Source organism: Armigeres subalbatus, chromosome 2 (assembly GCF_024139115.2).
Source record: "Armigeres subalbatus isolate Guangzhou_Male chromosome 2, GZ_Asu_2, whole genome shotgun sequence".
In the NCBI taxonomy this organism is placed as follows: domain Eukaryota; kingdom Metazoa; phylum Arthropoda; class Insecta; order Diptera; family Culicidae; genus Armigeres; species Armigeres subalbatus.
Window position 1 is genome coordinate 323,045,908 of NC_085140.1, and position 11,253 is coordinate 323,057,160.

An 11,253-nucleotide genomic window follows, 5' to 3' on the forward strand; every position below is an offset into this window, starting at 1 on the left:
CACTAATACAATCGAACACTGCTGTCATTTCGCGAAAAGCACGTGGTTTTGTTTTGAGCGGGAAATTCTGCCTATCTTACACGGCGGCTATCTTGACGTTTACCTTCGCAGTCGAGCTTGCGAGTGTAAGACCGCCGCAGCATTCTAGACGGCGGTTGTATAGTCGCCGCATAATAATGAACAACTACGATTTTTTGTTTGTTAAAATTACGCTATATATATATATATATATATATATATATATATATATATATATATATATATATTAGGGTGGCTCAAATTAGTATGGGAAAATCTTTTTCCAATTTTTTTGATGGGCCGCCCTCTTATTCGGTTCTATTTGATGCCCTGATGCTCTGGACAAAATTTCAGCCAAATCGGTCAATGTTTGGGCGGTGCTAAACTCGTTGGAAGTTTATATGCAAAAATGTATGCAGAAACATCCAAAAACTGTAAATTGCAGTTGGACGGCACAACTTACGAAGAAGAACTACGATACTCATTCAGATTATGAAGAATTTAATACAGAATGTTATGCAGAAAACCGCGAGAAGATTAGAGTTTGCCCGGCTTAGTTATTAGCATTTCTCTGAAGTGCGGTTTGAGCAAATTTCGTTTCTTTTACCTTTGAAAAGAAATAAATTCACCCCTACAACACTCCAGTAAACTGCTAATATCTTTGCCTAATAAACTCGAATCTTCTCGCAGTTTTCAGCATAACATTCTGTATTTAATTCTACAAGAACTGAATGAGTATCATTGTTCTTGATCGTAAATTGTGCCGTCCAACTGCAAATCACTGTTTTTGGATGTTTCTGCATACATTTTTCCATATAAACTTTCAACGAGTTTAGCACTGCCCAAACGTTGACCGATTTGGCTGAAATTTTGTCCAGAGCATCAGGGCAACAAATAGGCGGCCCATCAAAAAATTTGAAAAAGTGTTTTTTGAGCCACCTTAATATATATATATATATATATATATATATATATATATATATATATATATGTTTAATAAAGCTTCATAAAAATAAAATGATTTAATTGTTTTGTTAAAAAAATGAAACCAGAATGATCCAGCATTAATTTCAACCATAAAATTGATTAATTCAAACTATAACAGATTGTTGATTCAACGTAGGTTTTGTTCGAAACAAACATTATTTTTGGTTGAATCAACCTAAACTTTTGTTCATTTCCGTAGCTGTCAAAACAAAACAACCAAAGTCATGGTTGTTTCAAACAAATATTTATCAAACTTAACTAAAGAAGCTGAAAAAGGACAACATACAATTTTGGTTAGTTTTAACTAATGAATAAAGTTGATTCAAAGTGAAGTTATGTTTGTGCGTATTTCAACCAAAAGTTTTGGTTGAAGCAACCCGAAATTTGTTTGAACGTACTAAATATTTTTCTCCGTGATAGATAAAGATTGTCGCTGTCGTCGCTGTCCAAAACATCTTTTGCTGGCGAGGATAGGGGAGCTAAATGTCAAAGAAGGAAAATCCATACGATTTGACAGCTTGGTACCCAACATGTTCCGGACAGCAGAACAAAGGGAACCGAAGCGACAATCTTTATCTAGTAACTAAAATATGAAACGCAATGAGAAAACAGAACTGTGCAATAAAAATCCTATCGACTAAAATGCTGATGTCATATTAGAAATTTGGAGACAGTACTCGTCGATAGAAAATCCTTCCGCACGCGATGGCATATGAGCAAGTCAAACCACCTTCCTTTGCCAGTGGAGATATATCAGCTTCCACACTGATATTCTTCCCTCCGCGTGTGATATGTGCCATCACAAATATTGCCCTCCGCTCGCTTTCAAATCGACTTCTATAAAAACATTCTTCATGCCTGCCGTATCCTAACGGAACTATCAATTCTATACTTTCGCCTCTAATTCTATCATGAACATGTACGTCTAAGTTTGGAAGATGATATTAGCATTTTCCATATCATTAACTAATGTCGAATTCGTTTTTAAACCTGGGTCAGTGCCAACCCGAATCCTGAATAAAAAAACATTTTCAGTTCCATCTGTCATTGGATATGTTGGTGTGCGTAGCATCGTGTTTGTTTTGATTCGAAACATATGATCCAGAACATCCAGTGCACTGGCAGGTGGAATGGTGGAATTTACTTTTGGGTGGATATAAACAGGGAAACTGCTCCTGGAATTCATCTCATGGCTCCGATATTCATCCCATCAAAAACAAAGCAATGGATAGGAATTTGGATTGTTTATTATTTTTGTGATTTTTCTCAGCAGTGAGCACGCATGTTGACAAAAAGAGGCGACGAAATTAGTGCTGCATTTCTTTGTTTCCCGATGAGATGAATATATGTTCAGTGAGATGGAGATCGGAACAGTTCCCCTATTTAATTATATTCAATAATCCCGTGCACATTTTTATTCCAAGAATTCCGTATAGAATTCATGTAAAAGAGATTTTCTATTCTACAAAAATTCATTTATTTCTGCAAAAGTTTTTTTTTCAGAGAACACTCAAAAGCATGTAATTAAAATTCTCCAGGATTCGCTAATTTTTTTTCCTCGCTACCTCTCCTGATAAAGGTAGCCTCACACCTCGGGAAAATTTTCCGCCGGATTTTGGGCCCCGTGCATTTTCAATTTTCAAGAATCTCCCAGAGGAATTGCTCAAGGTACTTACGGGGGAATTCATGTACGAAACTTGCGGAGAAATTCCTGAAGGATACTTCGAGTAAGTTCCTGTATTTCAGAAGGATTTCCTGAATGAATTATATTGTAGGAATTTCCAAATTAATTCCTGGAGCAACTTTCAGAGAATATCCTGGAACAGTATTCGAAGATATTCCTAGAAGAATTTCCAAAGGAATTCATCTCGAAAGGATCTCTTGGAAAAAATATGGAGGAATGCCTGAAAGATATCGCCAAAAATTCAAGAATTTTTGAAGTAATTTCCGAGGGGCGATTCACTATTATTAAATACTGAATCAAAAATACGCGAATGAAAATAATTCATAGAAATACAAATAATACACTAAAATTCAATCATTTCACAAAAATACAAATATTGCACGCAAATACACAAATATTGCACAAAATACAAATAATGCACGAAAAATACAAAAAAAACATAAACATACACCATTACACTAAAAATTGAAACATCTCATTTTAATACAAATAAATGCAGAAAAATATGATCAAATACGTCTAAATACGGCTAAAATCGTCAATATACGCGAAAAACGCACGCTTCAAAGAAAACAAAAGTTTAGTAGCTTTTCACAATGAACGAGAATATCTCCTCCAATTCATTTCATATTACAGCACATTTCTGGGATCTGCCATCAGTCGCCTTGCATTTTGCAAAAGAAAAAATCACCTTATTCGACAAACTACATTTTGGGTCAGAAGCAGTAATCTAAAATTTGGTTTGTCGCATATCAACAGATGAGACCTAAAATATCAGTAACAAAATGCAATGCGACTTTCGAGTTTTTGCCGAGATGTGATTACAAACATCGGTGTGCCGCAGGCTCGTCTGCATCAGGGAGATTCATGTTCTCATCTTGGTTCTCGCCATATTGATTCGGTGATTGAAATATATTCAAGGCTTGGATTATATCCATCACCACATAGAGAACTCATGAAATAACATGAACATATGTCAACCAAATAAAAAAATACTGCGTTATCGTATTATAGGTTAATTTCTGTCGGTCATTTCATCAATAGTAATAAAATTTCTATGGAGTATAAACATATTTTAATAAAAAATACTTTCTGAATTTGTGTTCTATTAGAATTTTACCCATTTTCTTCAGATATGTGCACAATTCTTGATTAAACAATTTTCTTTGCCTGTTATGGCATAAATACGTATATCATTCGTGTGACAAGCACAATGGATACATTCCAGTGACTCGGAATTATTTATCATTCTAATTATCAATTTATTAATTTATCAATTCTAATTCTTAAGACATCCTAACCTCGATCCTAACATCGCGAGCCGAGAATCGAATACTTTGTCTCCGGAATGGATGATACGCTTTCGCTCAACGTCGATGGGGTAACAAGACAAATTTATAATATCAATATGCAGACAATTTCAAACAATTTCAGACAATTTCCTATCATATACAAGATAGGAAAACATGCAGAAAAATTATAATGCATTTGAATGTACTTTATTTTTGTTTTAAAATCCAGTCGTAAACATAAAAATGTCAAAATCGAGGTCATGATACACGTATATTCGATTTCAATCCTTTTATGTGAAAAAATACACGAATATTACATTATTCCACAGAAATTTAATTCAATTCATTTTAATGCATTATTACATCCAATACACGTAAAAAAATTTAATGTTATTTATTATTAAGATTTCTAATACTTTTTTGCCAAAGCAGGCGCTTAATAAGATGTATAAGAAAAAACATATACATCGCATTAGTCACATACATTCCAAAACTTATACTTTTCATTAACTTATGAATGTTATTAGCTTTTTGATATGGGATCTTTCATTAGATGGCATAATGAAGAGTATAAGTATTTTCGAATGGTTTTTTGCCATAACATATAAGGTTATTTTTTTACGTGTACGCATTAATACACGGAAATACACCAAAACATAATTCAATACGTCCGACTGAATCAAAAATACACAAGTGAATCGCCCCTCGGTAATTTCTGGCAGAATTCCCGAAGAAAATTCTGAAACGCACGAAAGAGTTTTTGGAAGAATTTCAAAAGAAATTCTTCATAAGAAATTATTATATTCGGTATTCCTCAAATATATTTTTCTGACAATTCTTAGCGGATTTTGTGAACGGGTTTCAAGGGGAATTCCCAAACTACATAATTCCATCCACCGACCTAATTTAGGACACTGTTTGTTATAGTTAAAAGTCCGGTTTAGCGTTTAATATCATTAACTTTATTCAAAACATATCTGAACACACCGGTAACTAAAACGATAATGATGGCGGATGTATCGATGCTGTTCATTCGATCGCATAGCGGAAACGCTACAAAGGGTTCACCAATAGCACGGCGGGAAACACAACGAGGGGTTGGTCAATACCACAACATCCTCCCTTTTCTTCAAATTCAAAATTGCAAATGAAAATCTTTCATTTTTTCTGGAAGACGAATCGTCCTTTTCGGTCGGTCTGATTTGGTCGGTATAACGGGAGAAACCCTTTTCGATTTAGAGCCGATGTCCGTTCTTGTCATCGTAGTCATCGTCGGTGTTGAGTCACTTGATGATTGTTGCATAACCGTAGGTAGCAGCGGTGGTGATGATGAGGTGGTTGCTTCAACATGAAATGAAGGTAAACACTCCGTCGATGTACCTTCGTCTTGTTGTGAGCTACACGGATTGACGCTCGAAATCGGTTCAGGATGCCGCATTTCACGGCTAGGTTGCGTATTGGGCTCCTTACGAGGCTTCAAATGGACCAACGAACGACGATAATTAGTTCCGTTTACGTTCACTGTGTATGACCTGTCATTTAACCGGTGGGATACAGCTCCTGGACTCCACTCCTTTGACGATTCAGGATGCAGTTGAACGTAGACTGGAGATCCTATTTCTAATTCAGGTAAGTTTCTTGTCTTTTGTCATAGTGTAGTTTAGCGCGCTTACGGTTCTCTTCAATTTTAGCCGGTACATTTTCGACCACTTTTGGAAGAAGATTAGCGGCGGCGGTAGGAACGCCACAACGAGTGGAACGCGAAAACAGTCGTGCCACTGGGCTGGAGCCAATCTTGTTTGGGATGTTCCGCCAATGAAGAAGAGCATACCAGAAGTCATTACCACTCTCCTCGGCTTTCTTCATAAGATGTTTAGCGATTTTTACAGCCGCCTCCGCTTTTCCGTTGGCCTGTTGATGGTGTGGAGACGATGAAGTCAATTCAAAATCCCAATCAGCCGCAAACTTCTTCATTTTGACTTGAAAAATTCGTTCCATTGTCGGTCACGACTCTTTGCGGTACTCCATAGCGGCTGAAATTTTGTTTGCAAGCGATAATAACAGAATCGGGGCTCAAATCGTTCAGGCGGTTCACCTCAAAAAAGTCTGAAAAGTGGTACACAGTTATCAGAAACTTGCCTTTCACGCCATTCACCTGTGCGAAAAAAAACGTCCATAGACACGAGCTGAAACGGGTGAATGGGAATCTCGTGACTCTTCATTGAAGGATTCGGTTGTGACGCAGCAAACTTTGCACAGATACCACAGGTTTTCACCGTTTCCTTAATTTGACAGGCCATACCAGGCCAGAACAGGTTGGCCCTTGCCAATCTCAACGTCGATTCCATGCCATTGTGACTAGCGTGACATTTCTCCACTAACTTCTTCCGCAACGAATGTGGAATAAGAATACGATCATTACGGAAGATCAAGCCATCCTGCGTTGACAATTCGCTCCGATAACCGTAATACATTTTAACACTGTCTGGAACGCTCTCGACTTTCATCGGCCACCCATTTTGGATGTATTCAACGATCAGCTGCATTGTTGGATCTGCTTCTGTTTCTTGAATTATTTCATCCAGTCGGGTACTGGTAACAGAAAGATAGTTGCTCAGTTTCATCTCTTGAATGGCTTCGAAAATTTTAAAAATATTCTTCTTGCTGTATTCAACTTGTGAATCCACGTTTGGTAATGGAGCGCGGGACAACGCATCAGCAATTACATTATTCTTTCCGGTAACAAATTCCAGGGAAAGATTGTATCGTTGGAGATTCAGGAGCATATGTTGCAATCGACGTGGAGCGCACAGTAGTGGTTTCTTGAAAATCGATAGCAGCGGCTTGTGATCAGTTTTCACAGTAGCTTTTGGGTTACCAACAATCAACTGATCGAACCGTATACATGCGAAGACTATGGCCAATAACTCCTTCTCGATTTGGGCGTAATTCTTCTCCGTTGATGTCAAAGTTCTTGAAGCATATCCTATAACAGCATTTTCCTGGAATACCGCCACGCCGAGGCCAATACTGCTAGCATCACATTCTATGGTGATTGGTTGGTTCACGTCGTAATAACGTAGCGTTGTGATGTCCGATACCAAGTTCTTGACGTGCTTGAATTCCGCTTCTTCTACAGATGTCCAACTCCACGGTTTAGCTTCGGGTATAATTTGGCGTAGACTGGTCATATTGGCGGTGAGGTTCCGAATAAAACGGCCCAAATATGTCACCATACCTATGAACCTATGAAGCTCTTTTTTATTCAGCGGTGTTGGATACTTACGAATAGCTTCGATTTTTGACTCATCTGGTTTGAGACCTTCATCGGTGAGCAAGTGTCCATAAAACATAACTGACTTTTCACAAAGTTTCAGTTTGGATTTGTTGAGTTTGATGTTATGTTGTTCCAAACGACAAAGCAATTTTTTCAGGCAAGCATTGTGGTTTGCTAGTGCCTCTTCGATGGAATTTCCAACTCCGAACAATAGCAAATCATCCGCGATACACTCTACACCTTCCAATCCCTCGATTGCTTCCTGTAGTTTAATTTGGAAGATTTCCGGAGCTGATGCAATGCCAAATGGTAAACGCGTCCATCGGTATCGACCAAACGGAGTCCAGAATGTGGTTAACTTGCTGCTTTTTTCGTCTAACACCACGTGCCAAAATCCTTTCCGAGGATCCTTGTGGGAAAAAAAACCTTGCCCAATTCCAGCAATATCTTTGTCCAGAGTAACGAACTGAAGATTAGATCTCATAAGCGCCTTGTTAACATAAATTGGATACAAACAAATTCTGATCCCTGCCTGTGATCCACCTCGCTGGACTATGACTATGTTGCTCACCCAATCGTTCTGGTTTGTTACCTTCGTGATGATACCGTCTATCTCAAGCGATTCCAGTTCAAATTTCAAGTTGTCTCCAAGTGCGATAGGGACCTAACGTGGTGATTGTATCGAGGGTTTAACAGTATGATCGAGCTCCAAACTTACCGTTCCTTGTAGTTTACCATATCCATGGAATAGCTCTTCGTGATGTTTGACGATTTTTTGTGCCTCAACTCGATATATGTTGAATAGCTTTTCTGATTCCGCATTCCGTTTGACTGCGTTATGCTTTCCAAATGTCACCTCGTTACAAAACTTCACGAGACCAAGTTCACGTGACGCTTTTGCCGACAAGAGCGGACAATGATCTACGTCAACTACTTGAAGTACAAGGATAAACTTCTTACCTTGACGGCGACATGGCACTTTTACTTGTCCGAGCACGTTGATTGGATTACCGCCGAAACTTTGAAGACGGAACTTTGACGGTAGCATTTGCGGTTCCGGAACTCCCGTGAGCTTTGCCAGAGTAGCATGTCCAATGAGACTCGTATTCGCGCCGGTATCTAATTCACATTTTATTTTCTTCCACGATTCGTTAAACTTCAAGTTCACTTCTGCCACAACGCTTCCTCCGTTTCCCGAGTTGTCGAAAATTTTCCCGATCTCGCACTCTTCTTCGGATGCTTCCGGCGATGCTTCACTAGCTGAGTCACCATCAGAATCCGTATCACTGTAATCTTCTTTCACTTCTTTAACTCTTCTTGTTTTACGACTCTTCGATCTTTCGGAAAACTTGCAGACCTTCTCAAAATGGTTCTTACCCTTGCATTTGTGGCACCGTTTGCCCAAGGCAGGACAGACACCTTTAGCAAACTCGTGTGTATCACCGCAGAATTTGCAACGTAGTAGCCTCTGATTAGACGAACTTCTTACTTTTGTCACTTTATTCACTTCTGGGATTCCAAGCTCGTGTGCCCTTTTGGCAGCAATTTCTTCAGCTCTGCACAAATCAATAGCTTTCTCGAGTGTTATGTCCGTAATCGTCAACATTTTTGTACGAAGTTTAGGCCACTTGTTAGCTGTTACAATCTTATAAGCTAGAAGTTCCTTCTCTAGAACTCCCAGCTTGGCCACTTTAGCAAGTACTTTTAACCTGGTACTAAAATCGTCTATTGATTCGCCAGTCGTTTGTCCAGCCGAGAAAAAATCAAGTCGATCTATGATTAGATTCCTTTTAGCGATCACCTTATCCTTGATGGCTGCGAGAGCTGCTTGTGGATCAGTTTTCTGTTGCGCCGTAAGCTCGAAGTTGAAGAACTTTTTCCTCGCCGGCTCGCCGATTACGGTTAACAGAAAACTCACTATTCTTTCATTATCCGTAGCTGGCCACTTGTCCATACCGATAGCTTTCGAGTAATTTTCCCAGCTTCGCTCGAAAAATTCAAAATTTTCTGACATGTCACCTTCCAATTCCAGTGGCGACGGCTGAGGAATGGGAACACCTGATGTACTCGCCTGTAGTTGCGTGGCTGGATCAGCTGGTCTATTTGCGGCCACTACTGAATTCATGAGCTGTGAAAAGATTCTGGTTTGATGTTCCAGAAACATCCGAAATTGATCTCCATCCATGTCGATGAGGATTCACTCATTACTATTTTTCGCTTCTCAAAATGGCCGCCGTTGCGACTTAACACTACCGAATTATTTTTTTTTTTTTATCGAAGAAAATTGTCCGATTATTTTCGCGATTTCACTCGATGACGCCGAAAATACTTAGAAGCATGCGATTACTTCTGACACCATGTTTGTTATAGTTAAAAGTCCGGTTTAGCGTTTAATATCATTAACTTTATTCAAAACATATCTGAACACACCGGTAACTAAAACGATAATGATGGCGGATGTATCGATGCTGTTCATTCGATCGCATAGCGGAAACGCTACAAAGGGTTCACCAATAGCACGGCGGGAAACACAACGAGGGGTTGGTCAATACCACAACAGACACCATCTGTGAGGAAAAACTGAATGAACTTATGAATACATAACTTCCCTAACAATTATTTTTTAAACTGAATCTAGACAACAGTACCGGATTAATTTTATTTTAAACTACAATAACAAATATCACAAAATTCCCGGAAAAAAAGATTTTCAACGCGCATTTTATTCTAATAAACAAACAGTTTCGCTTCTCCCTTCTGCTTGTTTATTCCGCCCAGTCCCACCCACCCACGTGATTTTGACAGTTGTAGTACAGTTGTATTGGTGAACCCGGTGCGAAACCGTGAAACAACACAGTGCGAACCCGACAGCTTTGGGGTTGGAACTAGTGCGAACCTAGTTCCAACCTGAGCGAATAAAAAAACACTTTGACAGCACTTAGGTTGGAACTGGTTCCAACCTAGGTTGGAACTTTTTAAAAACGAATTCGACATAAAATATCTTTTGACTCAAGGGGTGTCTCACATAGATAACATTGAATTTATTGGCTAAAAATTAACCAAGTAACCGAAGCGACTTTATTTCGATGTAAATCGAAATTATTCAGAGTTCAAATAGCTGATTTTAGCAACGCAACGAATAGATCATCTGTCAAATCGAAAAGTGACAGATTTTCAAAACGTGATGACGCCGGCACTGTAACTGGAATTTGTGAAATAGTTCCGATGGAAGGCCCGAGGTTCTGCCTGATGACTGCAGCGTTGGTAGCCACTTTTGATCGAATAGCCACCTTCCATACAGAGTTCTCAGAAATTAGATGTTTTGGGAGTGTCCAGTGTCGCTGACAACGTCGCTGGCACCAAATTGAAGTTCGGAAGTCGATTTCCACACTTCCGAACGCTCTTCCGACGATGTGTTGGTAACAAACTCAAATTTTGTTCTGACGTTCATGATGTCGGAAGTAAGTTCGGAAGTAAAACGTCGGAAGTCGGAATACAATTTAGTGCTGGCGACACAATAAATCACTACGCATTCCAGATATTTAGTTGAATAAACTCAACCACTACACGAAATGTATTAGAAACAGCTAGATTAATTTCGAAAGGCACTGGCGTCATAAGCATAGTTGTCTCATGTAATTTTTGAGCTATTCCTTTTTTTATGCACTGGAGGTCACCAGAAGTATTTATCAATTGGTACAACAACTAGAATGGATTGCTGGCATCTAGCCATGATGTATGATGGAGAAATATCGCGCATGGAAACAGGCGCCACCAATAGCGCCATGGGAATGGAATCGTAGAAAAACGACATGAGACAACTACGTATACCAGCGCGGCAGTTTACGTAAAGTGAATGTATTGTAGGGTGCTGTCAATACGATACACCGCGCGGCTGTTGTAATGTTTCCAAAAGCGCATTTGCACAAGATTCCACGCGGCGTTCCCCATTCGAAATGAACAACCGCACCCTAGGAAACGCCGCAATGTTATCT